This window comes from Helianthus annuus, chromosome 9 (genome assembly GCF_002127325.2).
Source record: "Helianthus annuus cultivar XRQ/B chromosome 9, HanXRQr2.0-SUNRISE, whole genome shotgun sequence".
NCBI classification, from domain to species: Eukaryota; Viridiplantae; Streptophyta; class Magnoliopsida; order Asterales; family Asteraceae; genus Helianthus; species Helianthus annuus.
Genome location: NC_035441.2, coordinates 57,544,799 through 57,561,632, shown reverse-complemented (window position 1 = coordinate 57,561,632; position 16,834 = coordinate 57,544,799). Strand labels below are relative to the sequence as shown.

The window sequence follows — 16,834 nt, the reverse complement described above, 5'->3', positions numbered from 1 at the left end:
CTCGGACCCTTGAGCATTCATATAAACTCGGACAGTGGCTTCCCTTTGTCTAAACTCGGACCACTACATAAGCTCGGACCCCATATGTTTGCTTTTAAAAGTCGGACATGATCTTGGGGCATTAAACTCGGACTCTTTATTTACAAATTCATAAGTCGGATTTTCTAATATATATTACACTTACTTCTCAAGCACCATTGGGCCAAAGCCACAACCAATGGATTTGGTTGACCGCCCACCCCACCAATCACTTAACAGCAGCCTCACAACACATATATCTTGTCATGAATCTTTAAATTAAATCATACAATCCTAGTAATCCCTAATGTACTAGCCGAAAAAGATAAAGTGATCACATGCACTTGCTGAAAATTCTTAAGTTATCACATGCCATTGGACCCCCTTTTTCCCAGCCGCCCATATCCCCCAATGCAAACAATATACCACCAATACTAACAATATTGTAATTATGAAGATAAGCTAACACCTTTTTCTTTTCTTGACTTCACAACACATGCACAAAGAATCGGTGGCAGGCAACTATATTCAATTATTAATTTCATACATCATGATCATCATCATAACAAAATCATCAAATATTAATTGAGCATAGACAATAGGCATCACATGGCCGACCTTGTGTCAGATTGTAAGGATTCCTAGCATGCAATTAAATTCAATCATGATAGTAACCAATACAAAAAGCCAACAAACAATCAACCATAAATTAGACACTAACCGAGATGGATAGATCGATGAGTTGGTTGCTAAGGGATTCGATGAAACGCACACAGTTGCCGTCACGCTTGGGATAGGATTTTAGGGTTTTCAGATTGCTAAGCGTGTGAAACTGAACCCGTTTCACGTTTAAATGTGTATTAACGGTTTTGGGCCCATACTGGGCTTAGGCGAGTCAACGGGCCGGTGAAACAAGTTCTGTTTTGTCGAGTTCGTGTTGGCGAACCAGGCTTTGTTTCACCGAGTATATGCTCATGGCGAATCACAACTCTGTTTCGTCGAGTTGTTTGATGGTGAAACACTCTAAGTGTTTTATAATAATCCATGTTATATTTATTTTTTTTTACAACAATAAATCACCTATGTGCACAATCAAAACATGTTTCATTAAAACATAACATGTATGGTTACAAGTTAAACAGTCAAACAACTACACAGTCAAAGTCAACGTGCATTTAATGCGAAAGTGAAAGTCAGGAAATCGAGTTGTCACATTATCCCCAACTTGAAAGAAATTTCGTCCCGAAATTTAGCATGCAGTTACTGAGGAAGCTGGTGGTGTGACGTTGTTTACCTGTATCGTATCGCGGCTCCCCGAGCAGGTTTGCGAAGATTACTGGTTTTCTTGGGGTGTCACATTATCCCCCCGTTGATTTGGAATTTCGTCCCGAAATTCTGTATTGGTAGCTTCATCCTCAGTAGTAGTTGCATTGGTTCTGAATAACTGGGGGTACTTTTCTTTCATTTGGTCTTCGCGTTCCCAAGTGTACCCTGGGCCACGTCGGGAGTTCCAAGGAACTCGGACAAGAGGGATTCTCTTGCTTTTGAGGACCTTAACATCCCGGTCCGTGATTTCAACTAGTTCCTTGACGAACTGCAACCGCTCGTCGATAGTGTCACACCCCCAAAATCCACCCGCGGAGTACCACCGCTTGGAGGCGTGACATGACCAGGATCAAGCCATCAATCATATTGAACATAGTGTATAATAATTAAAGTAGTTCTAAAACCCATTTCAATACAATTGATGTTCAAACCAAACATAACATAATTTGAGTAGCGGAAGCATAAGTATGTAAATCCAATGTAAATCATAAGTTCAAGGTTTAAATGTTAACATGGCATCCACGATCCATGTCCCACAACGACCTGCTCCTCCCTGTGCAAGCTCCATATGTACCTAAGGTCCTGCAAGGCATGCAGCAGAGAGTCAACAACTAGTTGAGCGAGTTCACAGTAAACAGTTCAGTAATAGTAATAGGAAAGTAAGCCTTATATTTGTTCGTTATGTCAGGTATCGTATTAGTTTCCATCGCGGCCCTCTGGGCATGTGTGCGAAGATTAGGGGAAATTTTCCCAAGTATTCTAGACTATGTATATTTGTATCGCGGCCACCCTGGCATGTGTGCGAAGTTTTAGTATGTATAGTTCGCGGCCTTTCCCAGGCATGTGTGCGAAGACCAGTCATAATATCGCGGCCAACCCCTGGCGTGTATGCGAAGATCAGTTCAATTGGTATACTAGTCTAGCCGTATCTTATCATTTACCATCCTCACCCTGAGGACCATATCATTAGGTTCCATTAACTAAGTTTGCATGAATAAATCATCCAATCCCATTCCCACCCTGGGAATCCCATGCCTTGGTAAAGAGTGTGAACTCACCTTTGGTTGCTCGGTAGATAATGCATTTGTCCTAATTTGGTCAACCCCATCCTATTATGATTACCATTTGTTAGGACGGTAAATAAGTAATCACATATACGCTACACGTATCTAACACATATTTGTCAAGTAGTGTACACGTATTTAACCAGGTAACAGTTTTCACCAGCATACACGTATTCACAATCATCAAGGTATCGTATCAGTCATTAGTTGATTATAAGTTTTGGTAAACAGTGCAAGTGTGCGACTCATGGTGTGTGTTTCTAAATAAGTGTGCGGTCCAGACTTGGAGTGTGCGGTCAATCTATGGGCCTGGCGCAATCAGTGTGCGGCCCACTTAACTAAGCCCAACATATCAATTGTGTGGCCCATTACCCAATGTGCGGTACTCTTATACGGGTTTGGACATACAAGGTGCATTCATAATGTGCATCATTTATCACATGTACATCATACCAAAAAAAAACAAACACTTTTCCTGATTCAAATGAAACTGACTACCATCATTATTAGGCATATACATCCTAGTTTATTTGATTATTACTATCATGATAAACAAATAATTGAACATAAGTCATCCACCAAAATATTATGAAAAATTCAGTTTTCGTTTATCATGATCCATCTCTCCTAGATTCATACTAATAGTTATTTGTATAAATCTTAAATCAACAACAAAATATCTATAATATGATTCCCAAAAATTAGTCTGTTCGTTGCCAACATTTCATATAAACCCCTATCATCAACATATGCATCAACACATACTTCTAACCCCACTTTCAACAGACCGTTTATATATATACATTTAACCAAGAATTACCAGCTACCTTCAATTCAATAATAAACAAATGTGCACAAACCAAGAACTACAAAGTTACAAGTCAACACTAATTTACATATACTGACCGCAAGACCATTAAGATGAAAAAATAAGGTGTCTGCTGCCACTGTCGTAGGCCTGAGTCGGAGCTTTGGCGACTGTTACCGCTGTCTGACATCGGCATCGTTCTCACCGCAGCTGCTACGTCACCGAGGTTAAAATTCTTGGTTGTCGACGTCACATCCGTCGTTCCGTACACCACCAATGACCACCACTCCCTCTGCCGTCATGAAACTGGTCGGGGATCGGCTCTCGGGTCTGCCGTCGCCACCGGTGAATGGGAAAACGGCTTTGCCGTCAACTTCCGTCGCACCTCTTCGCCTTTCTGCCCTCACACTCTCTCGCTATTGCTTCCCTTCACTCTCATCTGATCTCTCTCTCTATGTTCTCTTTCACTCTTAACAGTTCGGGATACATGTGTGTGTGGAGGAGGGTACACAAGGGGTTTCGTGGGTATAGGTGCGTCGCCAGAAGTGTTGGTCGGACCTCTACTCCGGTGACCGGGAAGATGAGGGAGGGTGTCTGCGGCTGATGTATGTTTTAGGGTTTTTCTTTATTTTTTTTTTTAATACCATCATACATACATGCATATGTATTTATGTGGGGTGGGGGCGGTTACTGGATTTTGGGGGTAGGGCCGATGACAATTGATAAAAAGGCTAATGGGTTGGGCTGTTTACTTGGGAGTGCACATCACCAAGAGAAAGAAACATGCAGTTGACGGTTGGGGTGTGGTTTGTTAGGGTAACACAACTAACAAATAGAATTAGACTATTTAATAAAATAATCTATAAATTGTAGTTCATATGTTTCATGTTTTAGCAAATGATTTTAACGTAAATGTATGTATATGCGATTTAAAATCGTACAAATTATATGGAATAGATTTGGTTCAACGGACGAGTCACATACTTCGGTTCAAACGGTTTAAGTTAGTTTAATACGATATGGATTTGGTTTCGATTACAAGTTTGCACACAACAACTAACGAGTAACGAGTATAAATTAAATTTGTCGAAAATAGATAAGCAAAACCGTTTATTCGCAAGAGCGAAACGAACGATTTATATCTCGAAGTTACGAGTTGTCACATCATTCCTAAGTTAAAAGAAATTTCGTCCCGAAATTTAGCAAACAGTCACTGAGGAAGCTAGTTGTGTTGACCGTTTTCGCGGGGTGTCACATCATCCCCTACTTAAAAGAATTTTCGTCCCGAAAATTGTTCTAAAACAATGGCTTGAAGTGAGTTCCGACGAACTCGATCTATAGATACCTTACAACGCTTGGGGGGGGGCTAATCTTGTGATCGGTAGAAATCATGGTATGGTTGTTAGCGTTTCGTTATATCAGTTGTCAATCAACGAAACGGGGATTAATGAGGTTCGTACGAAGAATCGAGCGAAAACAGGGGTCCATTAATAACCGAAGGATTCGACCAGCTAATCTATTGTCTAGAAGTAATTTCCAGTATTGGTGCATGGCGGCATGGCACAACAGGGAAGTTCGTTACATCGCGGTCGCGCGAGTGTATCATTTGTCCAAAACAGAGTTTGGTGGGTAAGGTTGCGAGTTGCAAAACGACGAACGCGTGTAACTGTGGCTGCTTCGTTTCTGGTGATGTTGACAGGCGAAGGTGATAGGGTTCATCAACCAGGATGCGTAGGTGTAGTTCTCCTAAACCCAAGTTCGTTTGAGCCAGGGCTGGTCTTCATGAATGTTGACGTGCAAACCGAATGTCCGGAGGGTCAGATGGAGACGTCATGTCGAGACAGTCGTATGAATATATAGAATGCATAAAACAGATGCCGTAGTGGGGTGAGGAGAAAACAGGAAAATAATTTGATCACCAAACGTCAAATTTCAAGTAAATAGTTGGGTGTCAAAGCGAGCACACTAGGGCTAATAAGGGCAACATGCTACTACGTTAACTATGCATACCATAAACAACGTACCAAGCAAATGTAACTAACAAGTAGGTAACATAAACATAGACCATACCATCTAAAGTGTTGAGTCTTGCACGTGGAGCGAAGCGTCGTTGTGGATCGTTGAGAGCACTGTTCTGGTTATAGTCTGGTTTTAATAAAAACGTTTTTCCCATATTAAAACCAAGTTCTCTATAACCAATGGCTCTGATACCGATCTGTCACACCCCCAAAATCCACCCGCGGAGTACCACCGCTTGGAGGCGTGACATGACCAGGATCAAGCCATCAATCATATTGAACATAGTGTATAATAATTAAAGTAGTTCTAAAACCCATTTCAATACAATTGATGTTCAAACCAAACATAACATAATTTGAGTAGCGGAAGCATAAGTATGTAAATCCAATGTAAATCATAAGTTCAAGGTTTAAATGTTAACATGGCATCCACGATCCATGTCCCACAACGACCTGCTCCTCCCTGTGCAAGCTCCATATGTACCTAAGGTCCTGCAAGGCATGCAGCAGAGAGTCAACAACTAGTTGAGCGAGTTCACAGTAAACAGTTCAGTAATAGTAATAGGAAAGTAAGCCTTATATTCGTTCGTTATGTCAGGTATCGTATTAGTTTCCATGGCGGCCCTCTGGGCATGTGTGCGAAGATTAGGGGAAATTTTCCCAAGTATTCTAGACTATGTATATTTGTATCGCGGCCACCCTGGCATGTGTGCGAAGTTTTAGTATGTATAGTTCGCGGCCTTTCCCAGGCATGTGTGCGAAGACCAGTCATAATATCGCGGCCAACCCCTGGCGTGTATGCGAAGATCAGTTCAATTGGTATACTAGTCTAGCTGTATCTTATCATTTACCATCCTCACCCTGAGGACCATATCATTAGGTTCCATTAACTAAGTTTGCACGAATAAATCATCCAATCCCATTCCCACCCTGGGAATCCCATGCCTTGGTAAAGAGTGTGAACTCACCTTTGGTTGCTCGGTAGATAATGCATTTGTCCTAATTTGGTCAACCCCATCCTATTATGATTACCATTTGTTAGGACGGTAAATAAGTAATCACATATACGCTACACGTATCTAACACATATTTGTCAAGTAGTGTACACGTATTTAACCAGGTAACAGTTTTCACCAGCATACACGTATTCACAATCATCAAGGTATCGTATCAGTCATTAGTTGATTATAAGTTTTGGTAAACAGTGCAAGTGTGCGACTCATGGTGTGTGTTTCTAAATAAGTGTGCGGTCCAGACTTGGAGTGTGCGGTCAATCTATGGGCCTGGCGCAATCAGTGTGCGGCCCACTTAACTAAGCCCAACATATCAATTGTGTGGCCCATTACCCAATGTGCGGTACTCTTATACGGGTTTGGACATACAAGGTGCATTCATAATGTGCATCATTTATCACATGTACATCATACCAAAAAAAAACAAACACTTTTCCTGATTCAAATGAAACTGACTACCATCATTATTAGGCATATACATCCTAGTTTATTTGATTATTACTATCATGATAAACAAATAATTGAACATAAGTCATCCACCAAAATATTATGAAAAATTCAGTTTTCGTTTATCATGATCCATCTCTCCTAGATTCATACTAATAGTTATTTGTATAAATCTTAAATCAACAACAAAATATCTATAATATGATTCCCAAAAATTAGTCTGTTCGTTGCCAACATTTCATATAAACCCCTATCATCAACATATGCATCAACACATACTTCTAACCCCACTTTCAACAGACCGTTTATATATATACATTTAACCAAGAATTACCAGCTACCTTCAATTCAATAATAAACAAATGTGCACAAACCAAGAACTACAAAGTTACAAGTCAACACTAATTTACATATACTGACCGCAAGACCATTAAGATGAAAAAATAAGGTGTCTGCTGCCACTGTCGTAGGCCTGAGTCGGAGCTTTGGCGACTGTTACCGCTGTCTGACATCGGCATCGTTCTCACCGCAGCTGCTACGTCACCGAGGTTAAAATTCTTGGTTGTCGACGTCACATCCGTCGTTCCGTACACCACCAATGACCACCACTCCCTCTGCTGTCATGAAACTGGTCGGGGATCGGCTCTCGGGTCTGCCGTCGCCACCGGTGAATGGGAAAACGGCTTTGCCGTCAACTTCCGTCGCACCTCTTCGCCTTTCTGCCCTCACACTCTCTCGCTATTGCTTCCCTTCACTCTCATCTGATCTCTCTCTCTATGTTCTCTTTCACTCTTAACAGTTCGGGATACATGTGTGTGTGGAGGAGGGTACACAAGGGGTTTCGTGGGTATAGGTGCGTCGCCAGAAGTGTTGGTCGGACCTCTACTCCGGTGACCGGGAAGATGAGGGAGGGTGTCTGCGGCTGATGTATGTTTTAGGGTTTTTCTTTATTTTTTTTTTTAATACCATCATACATACATGCATATGTATTTATGTGGGGTGGGGGCGGTTACTGGATTTTGGGGGTAGGGCCGATGACAATTGATAAAAAGGCTAATGGGTTGGGCTGTTTACTTGGGAGTGCACATCACCAAGAGAAAGAAACATGCAGTTGACGGTTGGGGTGTGGTTTGTTAGGGTAACACAACTAACAAATAGAATTAGACTATTTAATAAAATAATCTATAAATTGTAGTTCATATGTTTCATGTTTTAGCAAATGATTTTAACGTAAATGTATGTATATGCGATTTAAAATCGTACAAATTATATGGAATAGATTTGGTTCAACGGACGAGTCACATACTTCGGTTCAAACGGTTTAAGTTAGTTTAATACGATATGGATTTGGTTTCGATTACAAGTTTGCACACAACAACTAACGAGTAACGAGTATAAATTAAATTTGTCGAAAATAGATAAGCAAAACCGTTTATTCGCAAGAGCGAAACGAACGATTTATATCTCGAAGTTACGAGTTGTCACATCATCCCTAAGTTAAAAGAAATTTCGTCCCGAAATTTAGCAAACAGTCACTGAGGAAGCTAGTTGTGTTGACCGTTTTCGCGGGGTGTCACATCATCCCCTACTTAAAAGAATTTTCGTCCCGAAAATTGTTCTAAAACAATGGCTTGAAGTGAGTTCCGACGAACTCGATCTATAGATACCTTACAACGCTTGGGGGGGGGGGGGCTAATCTTGTGATCGGTAGAAATCATGGTATGGTTGTTAGCGTTTCGTTATATCAGTTGTCAATCAACGAAACAGGGGATTAATGAGGTTCGTACGAAGAATCGAGCGAAAACAGGGGTCCATTAATAACCGAAGGATTCGACCAGCTAATCTATTGTCTAGAAGTAATTTCCAGTATTGGTGCATGGCGGCATGGCACAACAGGGAAGTTCGTTACATCGCGGTCGCGCGAGTGTATCATTTGTCCAAAACAGAGTTTGGTGGGTAAGGTTGCGAGTTGCAAAACGACGAACGCGTGTAACTGTGGATGTTGACAGGCGAAGGTGATAGGGTTCATCAACCAGGATGCGTAGGTGTAGTTCTCCTAAACCCAAGTTCGTTTGAGCCAGGGCTGGTCTTCATGAATGTTGACGTGCAAACCGAATGTCCGGAGGGTCAGATGGAGACGTCATGTCGAGACAGTCGTATGAATATATAGAATGCATAAAACAGATGTCGTAGTGGGGTGAGGAGAAAACAGGAAAATAATTTGATCACCAAACGTCAAATTTCAAGTAAATAGTTGGGTGTCAAAGCGAGCACACTAGGGCTAATAAGGGCAACATGCTACTACGTTAACTATGCATACCATAAACAACGTACCAAGCAAATGTAACTAACAAGTAGGTAACATAAACATAGACCATACCATCTAAAGTGTTGAGTCTTGCACGTGGAGAGAAGCGTCGTTGTGGATCGTTGAGAGCACTGTTCTGGTTATAGTCTGGTTTTAATAAAAACGTTTTTCCCATATTAAAACCAAGTTCTCTATAACCAATGGCTCTGATACCGATCTGTCACACCCCCAAAATCCACCCGCGGAGTACCACCGCTTGGAGGCGTGACATGACCAGGATCAAGCCATCAATCATATTGAACATAGTGTATAATAATTAAAGTAGTTCTAAAACCCATTTCAATACAATTGATGTTCAAACCAAACATAACATAATTTGAGTAGCGGAAGCATAAGTATGTAAATCCAATGTAAATCATAAGTTCAAGGTTTAAATGTTAACATGGCATCCACGATCCATGTCCCACAACGACCTGCTCCTCCCTGTGCAAGCTCCATATGTACCTAAGGTCCTGCAAGGCATGCAGCAGAGAGTCAACAACTAGTTGAGCGAGTTCACAGTAAACAGTTCAGTAATAGTAATAGGAAAGTAAGCCTTATATTCGTTCGTTATGTCAGGTATCGTATTAGTTTCCATGGCGGCCCTCTGGGCATGTGTGCGAAGATTAGGGGAAATTTTCCCAAGTATTCTAGACTATGTATATTTGTATCGCGGCCACCCTGGCATGTGTGCGAAGTTTTAGTATGTATAGTTCGCGGCCTTTCCCAGGCATGTGTGCGAAGACCAGTCATAATATCGCGGCCAACCCCTGGCGTGTATGCGAAGATCAGTTCAATTGGTATACTAGTCTAGCTGTATCTTATCATTTACCATCCTCACCCTGAGGACCATATCATTAGGTTCCATTAACTAAGTTTGCACGAATAAATCATCCAATCCCATTCCCACCCTGGGAATCCCATGCCTTGGTAAAGAGTGTGAACTCACCTTTGGTTGCTCGGTAGATAATGCATTTGTCCTAATTTGGTCAACCCCATCCTATTATGATTACCATTTGTTAGGACGGTAAATAAGTAATCACATATACGCTACACGTATCTAACACATATTTGTCAAGTAGTGTACACGTATTTAACCAGGTAACAGTTTTCACCAGCATACACGTATTCACAATCATCAAGGTATCGTATCAGTCATTAGTTGATTATAAGTTTTGGTAAACAGTGCAAGTGTGCGACTCATGGTGTGTGTTTCTAAATAAGTGTGCGGTCCAGACTTGGAGTGTGCGGTCAATCTATGGGCCTGGCGCAATCAGTGTGCGGCCCACTTAACTAAGCCCAACATATCAATTGTGTGGCCCATTACCCAATGTGCGGTACTCTTATACGGGTTTGGACATACAAGGTGCATACATAATGTGCATCATTTATCACATGTACATCATACCAAAAAAAAACAAACACTTTTCCTGATTCAAATGAAACTGACTACCATCATTATTAGGCATATACATCCTAGTTTATTTGATTATTACTATCATGATAAACAAATAATTGAACATAAGTCATCCACCAAAATATTATGAAAAATTCAGTTTTCGTTTATCATGATCCATCTCTCCTAGATTCATACTAATAGTTATTTGTATAAATCTTAAATCAACAACAAAATATCTATAATATGATTCCCAAAAATTAGTCTGTTCGTTGCCAACATTTCATATAAACCCCTATCATCAACATATGCATCAACACATACTTCTAACCCCACTTTCAACAGACCGTTTATATATATACATTTAACCAAGAATTACCAGCTACCTTCAATTCAATAATAAACAAATGTGCACAAACCAAGAACTACAAAGTTACAAGTCAACACTAATTTACATATACTGACCGCAAGACCATTAAGATGAAAAAATAAGGTGTCTGCTGCCACTGTCGTAGGCCTGAGTCGGAGCTTTGGCGACTGTTACCGCTGTCTGACATCGGCATCGTTCTCACCGCAGCTGCTACGTCACCGAGGTTAAAATTCTTGGTTGTCGACGTCACATCCGTCGTTCCGTACACCACCAATGACCACCACTCCCTCTGCCGTCATGAAACTGGTCGGGGATCGGCTCTCGGGTCTGCCGTCGCCACCGGTGAATGGGAAAACGGCTTTGCCGTCAACTTCCGTCGCACCTCTTCGCCTTTCTGCCCTCACACTCTCTCGCTATTGCTTCCTTTCACTCTCATCTGATCTCTCTCTCTATGTTCTCTTTCACTCTTAACAGTTCGGGATACATGTGTGTGTGGAGGAGGGTACACAAGGGGTTTCGTGGGTATAGGTGCGTCGCCAGAAGTGTTGGTCGGACCTCTACTCCGGTGACCGGGAAGATGAGGGAGGGTGTCTGCGGCTGATGTATGTTTTAGGGTTTTTCTTTATTTTTTTTTAATACCATCATACATACATGCATATGTATTTATGTGGGGTGGGGGCGGTTACTGGATTTTGGGGGTAGGGCCGATGACAATTGATAAAAAGGCTAATGGGTTGGGCTGTTTACTTGGGAGTGCACATCACCAAGAGAAAGAAACATGCAGTTGACGGTTGGGGTGTGGTTTGTTAGGGTAACACAACTAACAAATAGAATTAGACTATTTAATAAAATAATCTATAAATTGTAGTTCATATGTTTCATGTTTTAGCAAATGATTTTAACGTAAATGTATGTATATGCGATTTAAAATCGTACAAATTATATGGAATAGATTTGGTTCAACGGACGAGTCACATACTTCGGTTCAAACGGTTTAAGTTAGTTTAATACGATATGGATTTGGTTTCGATTACAAGTTTGCACACAACAACTAACGAGTAACGAGTATAAATTAAATTTGTCGAAAATAGATAAGCAAAACCGTTTATTCGCAAGAGCGAAACGAACGATTTATATCTCGAAGTTACGAGTTGTCACAGATAGTGAGTTCCTTAAAAGGAATGATAAGGGTCTCATCTGATAGGGACTTCTTCAGATTCGACACGTGAAAGACATTGTGAACTGCCCCGAGTTCAGCTGGTAGGTTAAATCTGTAGGCTACTGGGCCTATCCTTTCTATGATCTTGAATGGTCTGACATACCGCGGATTGAGTTTACCCCGTTTGCCAAAACGTACCACACCCCTCCAGGGTGAGACTTTAAGTAATACCCGGTCCCCGACCTGAAATTCCATTGGCTTCTTACGCTTATCCGCGTAGGCTTTCTGACGGTCGCGTGCTGCCGCCATGCGTTGTCGTATCTGTGCAATCTTTTCTGTGGCGTCCACTACTATCTCTGGACCCGTAATCTGACTAACCCCCACCTCTGCCCAACAGAGAGGTGACCGGCATTTACGCCCGTACAATGCCTCGAATGGAGCGGCTTGAATGCTGGTGTGGTAGCTGTTATTGTACGAAAACTCCACTAAAGGGAGATGTTTTTCCCAGCCGTTGCCGAAATCAATAACACATGCCCGAAGCATGTCTTCGAGAGTTTGGATTGTTCGCTCAGACTGCCCATCCGTCTGAGGATGACATGCTGTGCTCATGTCTAATCGTGAGCCAAAAGATTTGTGCATCGCTTGCCATAGTTCTGACGTGGATCGTGCATCCCGATCCGAAATAATGGAGGTGGGCACCCCGTGCCTCGAAACAACTTCTTTAAGATAGATGTCTGCGAGAGTGGAGAACTTATCCGTTTCCTTTATAGCCAGGAAGTGTGCAGACTTGGTGAGTCGATCCACGATCACCCATATAGTATCATTCCCACGCTGGGATCTAGGTAAGCCTGTAACAAAATCCATGGAAATCTCTTCCCATTTCCATTGAGGTATCTTAGGCTGCTGAAGTAGGCCTGCGGGTTTCTGATATTCAACCTTGACTCTTGCACAGGTCAAGCACTTGCCAACATAGGTGGCGATGTGGGCCTTCATGCTAGGTCACCAATAAGCTGTTTTAATATCGTGGTACATTTTATCCGACCCTGGGTGTATCGAGTAGCGAGACTTGTGCGCTTCGTCCATCACAAGCTCTCGTAGACCGCCATAAAGTGGGACCCAAAAACGCCCCGTTACATAATAGGCGCCGTCTTCCTTTTGTTCCATTCGTTGCCTTGAACCGCGTAAGGCTTCAGCCATTACGTTTTCGGGTTTCAATGCTTCTATCTGAGCAGCTCGTATCTGTGCGGGAAGACTGGTCTGAATAGTAAGCTGTAGCGCTCGCACGCGCTTAGGTAGGGTGTCCTTTCGACTGAGGGCGTCAGCCACAACATTGGCCTTGCTTGGATGATACTTGATGGCGCATTCGTAGTCGTTCAGAAGTTCAACCCATCTCCGTTGACGCATGTTCAAATCCTTTTGCTTAAGAATATGCTCGAGACTCCTGTGATCGGTGTAAATCGTGCACCTGGTACCGTACAGGTAGTGTCGCCATATCTTAAGCGCGAAAACAACAGCTCCCAGCTCTAAATCGTGCGTCGTGTAGTTCCGTTCATGAATCTTGAGTTGCCGCGAAGCGTAAGCAATAACCTTATCCCGTTGCATCAATACACAACCAAGACCCTGTATCGATGCGTCACAATAAACCACGAAGTCATCTGTGCCCTCCGGCAGTGAGAGAATAGGTGCACTGCAAAGCCTATCCCTTTAAGTACCGAAAAGCAGTTTCCTGGGAATCTCCCCCAACGGTAGGTGACACCTTTCTGTGTCAGCATAGTAAGCGGCTGCGCGATCTTTGAAAAGTCTTTAATGAATCGTCTGTAATACCCCGCCAAACCCAAGAATTGGCGTATTTCCGTCGGTGTACGCGGTGCAGGCCAGTTCCTGATCGAGTCTACCTTGGACGAATCGACATGGACCCCATCCTTGTTCACTATGTGGCCTAGAAAGCGGACTCCACGTAGCCAGAAGTCGCATTTCGAAAACTTTGCGTACAGTTGCTCCTTTCGAAGAAGTTCCAAGATAAGACGTAAGCGCTGCTCGTGCTCCTCCTGACTCTTGGAGTAGATCAGAATGCCGTCGATGAAGACAATGACGAACTTGTCAAGATAGGGTTTGCACACCCTGTTCATAAGGTCCATAAATACGGCAGGTGCGCTCAATAATATCAAACCATCCATCATATCAAACATAAAGTATAGTAGTTAAAATAATTCATAAAACCCAATACAATTGATGTTCAAACCAAACTTTGTTTGAGTAGCGGAAACATAACAATGAAAACCCAAAATAAGTTATAAGTTCAAATATCGTTCACTGCGTCTCCTCGTCCTAACACAAAAACTCGACCTCTTGCCTCGTTGCCATTGTTGTTGTTGTTTCCCCCGTTGTTGTTGTTGTTCCCGTTGCCCTGGTTATTGTCGTGGTTCTGATTCTGGTTCAACTGAGGACAATCGCGTTTGTAATGACCTTCTGCCCCACACTGGAAACATCCCCGGTTTCCACGCTGTGGTTGCTGCTGCTGGTTCTGTGGAGCTGGCGGTGGGAGTTGCTGGTTCTGATTTGCTGGTCGAGAGCTTCTACAATCCTTATCCTCATGACCCATCTTGAGGCATCTTTGACAACGTTCCCTGCGACATCTTCCACTGTGGTGTCTGTTGCACTTATTACACAGTGGGTGAATTCCCCGATATCCACCCTGCCCCTGACTGCCAGATGATTGCTGACTCGAATTCTGGTAGTCACTTATCTTGCGCTGTTGAGACTGAACAGAAACTGATCCCTTGCTGGAATCCCCCTCCCATTTCCTCTTGTTGTCACTGGGAGTAGCAGAAGTGGTGACAGCAGCAGTGGTAGCCTTGACACGTTTTGGCAGCCTGTTCTGATCCACTGCCTGATCTGTAATACGATGAGCAAGGCGCTGAATAGCCTGGATATTATCAAGATTAGCCGATGTCACATGGCTCTGGATCTCTGGCGCCAAACCCTTGAGATACAACTCAATACGTTTCACTGGAGGGTCCACCATAGTTGGGCATAGCACCGCCAGTTCATTCGACCGTTTGGTATAGGCTTCGATCTCTGACCCAACCATTTTCAAGTGATACAGTTCATCTTCCAACTTGTGAATGTCTTCATGAGTGTAGTATTCCCTTTTGATCAATTCCTTGAAATCATTCCAAGGGGTGGCGTTAGCAGCTGCCAACCCTAGGATCTGTACTTGCGCTTTCCACCAAGTCAACGCGATTCCTTCCAAAGTGCCAGTGGCGTACTTAACCCTGCGAGCCTCAGGGCATTCACACATTTCGAACACGGATTCTAGCTTCTCAAACCAATGGAGGAGTCCCACTGCCCCCTCGGTGCCACTGAATGGGCTTGGACGACAGTCCATGAAGTTCTTGAAAGTGCAGACAGGCTGCTGCGCGTGTTGACCTATTGTGTACGAGTAGGACAAAGTTAAATACGAGAGTTAATGTAGGATCTAAAGATCCTAGTGTGTGTCTATACTGCAGGGTATACTACCTGCTTGAGCAGCTGCAAGTGCCGCAGCAACTTGAGCTTGAACGAGAGCCTCTAGCTGGGCTTGAGTCATGTTAATTCGTCCGACCATTGATCTTCACATCAAAGGCAACATAAGTGAGAAAGGTTCGCGAATAGTGCGATGACAGAAGAGTGTAAGCACATATGTGTTCTCAAGCAATAACAAGTAGTGAGCAAAGTAATGTAAGCATACTACGAGCAAAGTTCTATGCAATTCTAGCAAGCAGGTAATAAACATAAACCTTATTACCTAGTATGTCGAGTCTTGCACGTGGAGCGAAGCGTCGTTGTGGATCGTTGAGAACACTGTTCTGGTTATAGTCTGGTTTTAATAAAAACGTTTTCCCATATTAAAACCAAGTTCTCTATAACCAATGGCTCTGATACCAATCTGTCACACCCCCAAAATCCACCTGCGGAGTATCACCGCTTGGGAGCGTGACTGACCAGGATCAAGCCACCAATCATATCGAACATGTAATTAATATCAATTATAATAAATGTAAACCAATCATTCAATATGATAGGTGTTCGAAACATAATCATAGTTTATAAGTATAGCGGAAGCATAAGCACGAAACCCAAAGTATGTAATAAGTTTAAGTGTCATCAAGTTTAGCAAAACATCCACGATCCATGCTCCACAACGACCTGCTCGTCCTTGTGCAAGCTCCAAATATCTAACGACCTGCAAGGCATGCAACAGAGGATCAACAAACTAGTTGAGCGAGTTCACAGTTAACAGTTCAGTAATAGTATAGTGCGAGTAGTAGTATGTTCGTTCGTTATGTCATGTATCGTATTAGTTTCCATCGCGGCCTCCCAGGCAGGTATGCGAAGATATTAGGGGATGTTCGTCCCGAGTATCCTAGACTAGGTTTATCTGTATCGCGGCCTACCAGGCAGGTGTGCGAAGATTAGTAAATTCAGTTCGCGGCCTTCCAAAGGCAGGTGTGCAAAGTCAGTCATAATATCGCGGCCAACCCTTGGCAGGTGTGCGAAGATCAGTTCAATAAGTGTTACTAGTCTAATCGTAGTTCAATCAGCGGAGTATGTACCATAGTTCATCAAATCACATCACTACGTTCCAGTATAGATAAGTACCAGTAAATAATCAAATCCCATTCCCACCCTGGGAACCCCATGCCTTGGCTGTGTGAACTCACCTTGGTTTGCTCGGTATGCTCAAAGGGTTACACGTTCAAAATTAATCAGTCACGACCTATAGTACGCACGTGTATATGATCAGTTAAAGTTCATATGTCATTGATGTCACAAAGTGTGTGTTTATGCCGTTATTACATTTCATATATACCGTTAGTCTAAACCGT

General features: G+C 42.7%; 3 long non-coding RNA genes across 3 annotated transcripts; all 3 read right to left on the bottom strand.

The window, feature by feature from the left end:
- Positions 1–1,876: 1,876 nt before the first annotated feature.
- LOC110874420 lies at positions 1,877–3,834 on the bottom strand. Its single transcript, XR_002555935.2, has 3 exons — positions 3,315–3,834; positions 2,403–2,453; positions 1,877–1,926 (listed from the first exon to the last, which is right to left on the bottom strand). It is a non-coding gene; the product is annotated as an uncharacterized LOC110874420 (long non-coding RNA).
- A 1,842-nt stretch (positions 3,835–5,676) lies between these two features.
- LOC110874421 lies at positions 5,677–7,223 on the bottom strand. Its single transcript, XR_002555936.2, has 3 exons — positions 7,115–7,223; positions 6,203–6,253; positions 5,677–5,726 (listed from the first exon to the last, which is right to left on the bottom strand). It is a non-coding gene; the product is annotated as an uncharacterized LOC110874421 (long non-coding RNA).
- A 2,241-nt stretch (positions 7,224–9,464) lies between these two features.
- LOC110874422 lies at positions 9,465–11,225 on the bottom strand. The gene is made up of 3 exons (XR_002555937.2): positions 10,903–11,225; positions 9,991–10,041; positions 9,465–9,514 (listed from the first exon to the last, which is right to left on the bottom strand). It is a non-coding gene; the product is annotated as an uncharacterized LOC110874422 (long non-coding RNA).
- Between the last annotated feature and the right edge of the window lie 5,609 nt (positions 11,226–16,834).